The sequence below is a fragment of the Lactuca sativa genome, chromosome 5 (assembly GCF_002870075.4).
Source record: "Lactuca sativa cultivar Salinas chromosome 5, Lsat_Salinas_v11, whole genome shotgun sequence".
Lineage (NCBI taxonomy): Eukaryota > Viridiplantae > Streptophyta > Magnoliopsida > Asterales > Asteraceae > Lactuca > Lactuca sativa.
This window is the reverse complement of record NC_056627.2, coordinates 201733715-201743768: the sequence shown is the minus strand read 5'-3', so window position 1 is coordinate 201743768 and position 10054 is coordinate 201733715. Positions and strand designations below refer to the sequence as shown.

General features: G+C 35.3%; 1 long non-coding RNA gene across 1 annotated transcript; it reads left to right on the top strand.

The window, feature by feature from the left end:
* Positions 1-8193: 8193 nt before the first annotated feature.
* LOC111918632 (uncharacterized) lies at positions 8194-9032 on the top strand. Its single transcript, XR_002859300.3, has 3 exons — positions 8194-8351; positions 8473-8643; positions 8738-9032. It is a non-coding gene; the product is annotated as an uncharacterized LOC111918632 (long non-coding RNA).
* The last annotated feature ends 1022 nt before the right edge of the window (positions 9033-10054 follow it).

Sequence of the window (10054 nt, the reverse complement as noted above, 5' to 3'; positions counted from 1 at the left end):
TATATTGTTTAAAATGTGCATTTAACGCGATTAGTTAAATGGAAATAAGCGCCAAAAAATAGTTATGTGCCATCTTATGCAGAAATTTCAAAGGAATAGTATGGATAAGGACAAAATAAAAGATGTTACTGTTGATAATAATTGGAGATTGCCTGAAGAACGGACTGCTTTAATTCCTCAACTTCTTGATTTTGAGGTTCCTTCCTTAAATCATGACATCTCTGATTCTATTTTATGGTGAAATGGAAGTGGAGATATCGGAAATTTTGGTTTATCAATTTCTAGTGGTCTAAAACATAAAAGGAAAAAAGAAAAAAAAAATGGAAAAAAGGGCAGAAGGATTTATTTTTTACCAAACATAAAAATAACAACGCTGAATATAGTGTCAAATTGTTGGGGGCCTTTTCGAGGGATAATGAAAACTAAAATAAAAAGTTGGAGTGTGGGTTTTGCCAATGGGAAAAGTGTTATTTTTTTCGTAAGTGTCATATTTGGCAGGTTTGTTCATGCTGCATGCTGCTGAAACATTTTTGCTAGATGAATTAATTTCCTTTTAATGTAAGTTGTATAAAAATAAATTGACTGATGATTAAATTGTTGATTTTTAATAGCTTAACATTATGACGATATAACACTCATAGGGGAAAATGGGGAGCTACATGTTGGAGTGAAGAGGCTTATGATACTTTTTAGCAATAATATGGCACCATCTTTGATATCAACTCATAGTATGCATATTGGTATGATTTTTGCTGCTTCTATATTTTTTTTCTTTAGTATTCAAAGGAAGAGTTGAATTATGTAAGAATATTGAACAGAGTTCTCCCGATAGATATTCGAGTGATGGGATAGTATCATGCTCCTAATGATTTTAATGTAAGGTTCACTTTCCAATTATTTTTCTTTATTATATCTTTGAGTTCCAAGCAACTATACTTATTTGCTGTTTAGTAATAACTTTTGACTAAATGATGTTTCATGTAATATTAACCAGAAAAGGCTCAAGTTTTTCTTTATTATGATTATATTATGTCAAACTTGTATTTTTTTATTGTGATTATATTACGTCATACTGTATAAAAAAGACTTCATGTCATTAAGTTTTGGAGAGATTTTAATGGAAATGAAGTGGTTTTGTTGGCTACAATGATGGTTGTTACTTTTTCTTCATATTCTGATGTTAATTAAGTGGTGTGTTCCATGTTTTAAAAACCGGTTTGAACCGGCCGGTCGAACCGGTTGGACCGGAAACCGGAGGAGAGAGCAGTTCAACTATCACCGGTTTTACATTGAATTCTAAACCGGATTGAACCGGCCGGTTTTTAGAAAAACCCGGTTGAACCGGTTAATCCGAATAAAAACACATGAAAAATAATTATTTACATAATAAACTTTGGTATTTTTTTTTCAAATATATTTAGTTTTATCTAAATAAAAACATATGTTAAATGCTATAAAGTTTTTTGATGTGGTTGTATTCATCTAAAACTATATTTCGTTTCGGTATTATATTTTATTTTTTTTAGCGTATATTGATTGATGTAAAACATTAAAACTTATGGTTATGTGTTATTTTAATTTATTTTTATTTATTTACAACTTATTATTATGTGTATTTTTAATATTTGAACTTATGAACATCAAATTCATAATTTATATATGTATGTATGTGTAGGAAAATAGAAAAAAACATGAAAAATATAGAAACCGGTTCACTCGGCGGTCGAACAGGTTGAACCAGGAACCGGTCACCATACCGGTTCAACTAAAAAACCGGTTTTTAAAACATTGGGTGTGTTATTGATTTGAATAAATATGAATGTAAATAACTTCCTTAACGTACTTACAAATTTTTTTCTTGGTTATTACTATCATGCTTACTTGATTATAACTCATTACTTGATTATAACTCATATTAACGTTAATATATTGCATTTATTTACTATTTTAATGATTATTTGTACTTAAGATATAAAATATGTGATTTAATTTGAATTTTAGTAAACTTAGATATAATATATGTTTCATAAAATCTGTAAAAAATTATACGAAACAAAAGTCTGTCAAAAATTTATAAAAAGATGTCAAATTTTAGGACACACCGTGCATGTCGTAGAAATTTATCACACAAATGTGTGTCATGTTTGTTTATAACGGGGATCTAATGACATGCATTTGTGTATCAAATGAACCCTTTAATGACTTATAATATGCTTCATTAAATGTATATTCCCTAGTATTGTCATGAGGTGCTTGTTCATGAAAAACATCCAAGAGAAAACACAACTTATATATTATACACTCACTATTAGAAAACATGACGTTTTCCTACGGAAAATTTCCGTAGCTAACTAGCTACGGAATCGCTACAGATCAGCTACAAAATAGGATGCCCTACTTTAGTAACGGAATAGCTATGGATGGGGGTCCGTAGCTATTCTGTAGCTAATTAGCTACGGATGCAACGCTGTAGCTATTCAGTGGCTAATTAGCTGCAAAATGGTTACGGAATACCGACGGATACTAATTACCTATGGATTAGCTACAGAGTATTCTTTCCGTTAAAATTCCGTAGCTAATTAGCTACGGATTTTTCTTATTTTCAATTTTTCGAGCACCAAACGTCGTTTTTTTCTCTTTGTTTTTTTCCACACCTCTACTATACATGATTATCTATATTTTCACCAACTTGTAGCTACTAATATCCTTCATAAAGTCGTGTGCCCCTTCGGGATCAAGTACTCGTTTCACAGTTTATGGTATATGTGTACGTGCATATGTGTATGTATACGTGTTTGTGAGATGTATGTGAACGTATTCATAAGCATTATAGTGTTAAACCACTAAACAAGTAATGGATCCCGTATATGCACACAACTTTATGAATGATATTAATAGCTATAAGTTAGTGAAAATATATATAATAATGTATAATAGAGGTGTGAAAAACGGAGCGAAAAAAAAAAGAAAGTTTGGTGCCCAAAAAATCAAAAATAAGAAAATTATGTAGCTAATCCGTAGCTAATTAGCTACGGATTAGCTACGAATTTTTCTTATTTTCGATTTTTTGGTCACCAAACGTCGTTTTTTTCGCTTGTTTTTTTTTCACATCTACTATACATGATTATCTATATTTTCACCAACTTGTAGCTATTAATATCGTTCATAAAGTTGTGTGCCCCTTCGGGATCAAATACTCGTTTCACAGTTTAACACTGTAATGCCTATACTTTTCACCAACTTGTGATGGATTATGTTTGTATATGTATATTTATATACATGAATTAGTTGTGGTATATGTGTACGTGTATATATGTATGTATACGTGTTTGTGAGATGTATGTGTACGTATTCATAAGCATTATAGTGTTAAACCATTAAACGAGCAATGGATCTTGAATGTGCACACGACTTTATAAATGATATTAATAGCTATAAATTGGTGAAAATGTAGATAATCATGTATAATAAAGGTGTGAAAAAAACGGAGCAAAAAAAACGACGTTTGGTGCCCGAAAAAATAGAAAATAAGAAAAATCCGTAGCAAATTAGCTACGGATTTTTCTTATTTTTCTATTTTTCGGGCACCAAACGTCGTTTTTTTCACTCCGTTTTTTCACACCTCTATGATACATGATTATCTATATTTTCACCAACTTATAGCTGTTAGTATCATTCATAAAGTCATGTGCACATACAGGATCCATTACTCGTTTACTGGTTTAACACTATAATGCTTATGAATACGTTCACATACATCTCACAAACACTTATACCTACATCATAATGATGATGATGATCATTATCATCACCATCATCACCATCACCGCCATCACCTCCATCACCATCAACATCACCATCACCATCATCATCTCCACCACCACCATCATCACCACCACCATCATCATCATCACTACCACACCACTATCATCATCATCACCACCACCACCACCACCAACGCCATCATCATCATCATCACCACCACCACCACCATCATCATCATCATCATCACCTTCATCACCATCACCACCATCACCATCATCATCACCACCACCACCATCATCATCATCATAATCATCATCACCACCATCATCACCACCACCATCATCACCATCACCACCATCATCCACATCATCATAACCATCATCACCATCATCACCATCACCACCATCACCACCATCACCATCATCATCATCATCACCATCACCATCACCACCATCATCAACACCATCACCACCATCATCATCATCATCACGATCACCACTATCACCACCATCACCATCACCATCACCATCATAACCACCACCACCACCACCACCATCATCATCATCATCACCACAACCATCATCATCATCATCATCATCACCATCACACCACCTTCATCATCACCACCATCATGATCATCACCATCATCATCGTCATCATCATCATCACCACCACCACCATCATCATCATCATCATCATAATCATCATCATCATCAGCAGCAGCAACAGCATCATCATCATCATCATTATCATCATTCTCAAGCGGTTTAATTTTACCGATTGTTCTCCATTGAGTACTCCTTTGGATAATGGTGTTCCCATATCACAACTGGAATAATCTAAGGCTATTGGTAGCTTGATGTATTTTGTGACAAGTACCAGACCTAATATTGATTTTGTTGTGGGTAAGTTGAGCAGGTACACTAGTAATCCAAGTGCTCAACATTGACAAGCAGTAAGTAGAGTGTTTAACTATCCCTAGGGAACTATGGATTATGGTTTGTGTTACTTAGGGAGTCCTTCGGTTTTAGAAGGTCATTTGGATGTAAGTTGGATAACCAACATGGAGGACCATTCCTCTACTTTTGGTTGGGTATTCTTGATTGGGGGAGGTGCCATTTCTTGGGCTTCCAAGAAGCAATCTTGCATTACAAACTCGACAATGTAATCTAAGTTTGTTGCGTTAGCAGCTGCTGGAAAGGAGTTACCTACGTGATTGTGAAGTATAGCCGCATTTCAAGAGGTTGTGGACTTGACCTTAATACGATCATGAGAGGATTGGGACACACGACTTTATATGTAACAGCCCGGATTTTTAGGTATCTTTTATGCTTATGTTTTGGTGTTTTGTGAGGGGACTCGGCGAGTTGGAGCTCAAACTCGCCGAGTAGGATCGCGGTTCTGGACCCGGGTTCGCGCCTGGACTCGGCGAGTCCGCGCTGTTTAATGAAACCCTAATTTCTCAGGTTTGGGACCTATTTAAAGGGCCTTAAGGCCGTCATTTGTGCTCACAAGACCCCTGACTGAAACCCTAGCGAATTTGAGCGTCTGGAGCAAAGCAAGGAGCCATTATTGATCTTGGAAGTGTTATATTGCAAGGGAAAGGAAGCAATAGCTAAGGGGAATCAAGAGGAGCCACTTCCTAAAGATTTGAGGACTAGAACATCACATTTGAGGTACTACCTTCGAGCTATTCTCTGTCATGTTGATGTTTATATTGATTTAGGGCTTATTGAGACCTTTTATGGCTAGATCTAGTGCTTCCTTGGTCCCTTAAGCGAGTTAGGTTCTAGATCTGGACCTTTGGAGGTCCAGAGTGTCCCTTTGCCCAAGCTTTTTGTGAATCCATGGGGGTTTTGGATTGGGATCTTTATGCTTAAGGTCAAAACACCATTTATGAGTCATGGGGTGTGTTATGAGCACCAAGATATGGACTTTACGTGATGAATAAGCTTAGGAGGGCCAGATCTATGAGTTGTTGGAGTGGATCTGACCTCAGAAGCAAGTTTGAGTCGATGCATGGCATGGACTCGCCGAGTCTGAAGAACAGAATCGGCGAGTAGCATGAAGATTGCCCTTAACCACTCAGTGAGTGGTCCAGCCGAGTTATGAGTCGACTCAGTGAGTCGGGGAGAGTTAGAGAGGGTTGTCAGGTGGATTGAGTCGAATTGGAACTCGCCGAGTTGTTCTTGAGACTCGGCGAGTTGAGTCGGGGTGGCCCCGTGATTCTTACCAGGTGGAACTCGTCGAGTCAGGGGAATACTCGACGTGTCAAAAAGGGAATCCTAGAGAGTTGGTGAAAACGCTTAGACTCGCCGAGTCGCCCCTGTGCACTCGCCGAGTCCGGTCAAAGTTGACCGTTGACCGTTGACCAGAGTTGACCAGTGTTGACTTGATAGGGGTAGTCAACTTTAGTGGTAAAAGTGTTAATTAAGAGACATATGATGTTATAGGAGGAGTATAGCTCGGAGGATCGAGCACAAGTGATTTCCAGGATTCGCGAGTTATCGAGATACACGAGGTGAGTCTTCTCACTATACTTTACCTTGAGTAGGTAACCAGAGTTATGTGATCTGAGTATTTGTATGTTATATGTATGTGATGTGTTGTACTGCATTATTTCTATGTGATTTATGTTGTACATGTTTTAGAGTTGGAACCGGAAGGTTCACAGAGTTAGAACCTGAGGGTTCACAGAGTTTGGGTGCACGGACCCATAGAGTCATAGCCTCGAGTGGCTAATATGTGTTATATGTGTGGTATTTTGGGGAACTCACTAAGCCTTGTGCTTACAGTGTTAGTGTTGTTGTTTCAGGTACTAACGATGACCGTGGGAAGGCGACGGCTTGATATGTACACACGCATGGGATTTTTGATATATATATATATATATATATATATATATATATATATATATATATATATATATATGATCTTGGGATTTTGTATGATGTGAATTGGGATTTAAACGTAATGTTTTATGAAAATTAAATGAGAAATGTTTTTATAATTTGCGAAAAATTGTTTTGAAATTCTCGGTGTTACATTATAATAGTGTAAAGTTGTATTTTTCTATAAATTCGATAAACTAATATGTATTTTACTTTCTGGTATTCAAATGGGTTCATGGGTTTAATTCTTAGAACACCCTGATTCGTTGGTGATTTTAGTATCACCATCTCATTTTAAGTAACTGAAACTAACATGTGAGCTAAGGGGCTTCATAATTTGTACTCTAATATATGTAAGGGGTTGTGCAGAGTGCATGCATGTATAAGATCGAATTAGAAGCCGGTTCGACAATTAATAGGGGGTCCGGGGGCAGAGCCCCTGGGTCCAGGGTTTCCAAAGGGGCAGCGCCCGTTTGGCGGGGTCTAGGTCAGCGGGCGGGGTCGAGGGGCAGCGCCCCAAAACCTCACCGAATTTTACATATGGGAACATAGTGGAAAATTTAATTTCTTGAGGGTGATTATGGTAAAACTAACGGATAATAATAATAATAATAATAATAATAATAATAATAATAATAATAATAATAAAGGAATGCAATTCGGTATTGTATAAAAGAACTTAAGGAGCTTTTTTATATGGATGTGGCATGCCCGGCCTGTTGGTTGAATCCTAGACATTATACATATAGAATCCGAGTTCGAATCGTATGGCGCCCATTTTTTTTTCAATTTTCTAGTCCCGTTTTTTTAGACTCCCAAATATTTCTAGTTTTGTTTACCCGCTTCCTTTTCCCCCAAATATTTTGAGGTTTTGTTTCCCTCCTGAATCCGGTCGCATCCAATCTCCCACCTTTTCTTCTTCAACCTTTTCGTCTTCAATTTCATTTGCAATCGACATCACCATCACCGCTTTAGCATCAACATCGGTCGACCTTGTTGTCACCGCTAAACGAACCTTGTAGTGAGTTTTCGATTTCTACTTCCTCCGTCGCGTATCTCCTACTTGATTTCTTCTTTGCTGCTGCTCGATTTCATCTCCAAGTAAAACCCTAGACTTATTATATTTTATTTCTTGATATTTACTTCATGTATACAACAGCAATGTGAGATTTTGATATCTAATGCTCGATTACTTCGCTTTTTTTCGATTTCTACTTCTCGATGATTTCATGCTCGATTTTTTTTCTTATGATGTTTTGTTTCATAAGTTCATAGAATCTGAATTTCTATTTGTTAAAGTTGTGCTTCTTGTTCTACTTTGATTTGTATACCTCCATGATCGATTTTTTCTTAACTGCTTAAGCCTTTTTCTATTTCTACATTTTTCATGGAATTTTTCTTAATTATAATGTACTTTATATATCTATATCAAATTTATCCTTGTGTAAAATGGTTCATTTACGAACATTATCATATAACATCTTCCATGATTTATCTACTTACTTATTAATATTATTATTTGGGTTTAAAGACAGGTTTAGGGAAAACTTTGCCATGCTTGTTATAGATATTTCCAATAATAAAAACACAAAGATCAGCTCTACAAGCATTGATTGCAGTTCCAACTAGGGAATTGGGCATCTTTTTCCTCCTTCTGAGTCATCTTTTTCCAGTTTTGCCCCTTATGTTGCTTTGGTGAGATTCAATATTTATGGTGCTGATACATTCATTTCTGAAAGAGATTTCTCACTTTTAATTTAGCGAATGAACATTTCCCATTTTAATTCTTACAAGACCTTTGTTGTTGTGATTACAGGTGTTGATGGTGCTGTCAAAACACAATGACTTTCCTTTGGTTCCATTATTTAGTGATCACCTGGAAATACAGGTTGTTGCAACGAGTTGTATTGAATGACTAAACAATCAGTCTTTCGAGAAGACTGAGGACGATATCAATGTTAACCTGGGATTGTGAGTAAAAGGCAAGGTAAATCCAAACATGTGAAATTTTGAGAAATCTTATCATTTAGAAGTAAGGTTATTATTATCCATTTAATGTTTGTAAGCATTGATCCTTGTAGACAATATTTGACAAGTGAAGATGAGGTTGGATTCAAGGCTATTAAACTAGTAAACATGGGGGAGTAAGAGTAGAATTATCAATTATGTATTTTATGTTATACGATAAATTTGAATAACTTATCAATTTTTTGTTTTGTTAGGCCCAAATAAGGAAGACTATGCCGTGTATCAGTGCATCAGTGCACTGTAAGTGTTGTAAATAGCAACGTAGTTTTCAGTTTGACCAGATTTTTTATTTTGTTTTATAGATGATGTTTATTGTAATATTTATTTTTGGAAAATGATGTTTTTGTAATGTGTTAAGCACTTAGTAATGTATTTGATATTTTTGTAGTTTAATGTAATGAATTTTTATTTCATTTTGACCAAATTAATTGTTTTTTATTTAAAAAAAATTATTGTTGTATTTTAAATAAAAAGCAATTAGCTACAGATTACCTACAGAAAATCCGTAGCTATTTACTTCCGTAGCTATCCACTTCCGTAGCTATTTAGTTCCGTAACTATTCTGTAGGAAATCCGTAGCTATTTATTTCCGTAGCTATGGTAGCTACGGAAAATTCCATAGCGATTCCGTAGCTATAATTTTCCCACGGGCCATTATGCTACAGACATTTTTCCGTAGCAATTCTGTAGCTATCCGCTTATAGCTACAAAATAGTTATGGATTGTGCTGTAACTATTGCACTAGTTTTCTAGTAGTGACTTGATGATGTAACCGAAGAGTTAGTTGCACCTTCCCATTAGATCCCTTTGAATTTTTTCTTGTTTACCTGATTTCTTCTTCTCCAAAGAACAAATATTGTTAGGTTAGATTTGTAAATTTTCCTTTATACATTTTTTCAAACATCTAATGTGCCAAAATAAAGAAAGTTGAATCTACATAATCAAGTAATCATGATAATACCGAAGCAAAAATGTAATATTAGGATTCATGGCACGGATCAAGACCATTAACATACTTATAGTACTAAAACATAGAAATAAAGAAAATTTATCAAAAATAAATATCGAAACTCTAAAGTTACAACAAGACAGCTAGTTTGGGTGGACACGACACAAACGATTGGAGATGATTTATGTTGAATTCCCAGATACTGGCCATGTTGAGGAGTTATGATGGGGTTTAATAAATAAAACTGAGAATTTTTCTTAAAAATTAAGAGTTTTTCTTAAAAACGGAAACAAAATCAATAATAAAATAATTACTTATTTTAGACTATTTTAGAACAAACCCATCAAGGATCCTTTTACATAGGTTAGAATGATATTAAAACAACCATGGTGTGTTTTAGAGTGACAACCTTTGGATCCTT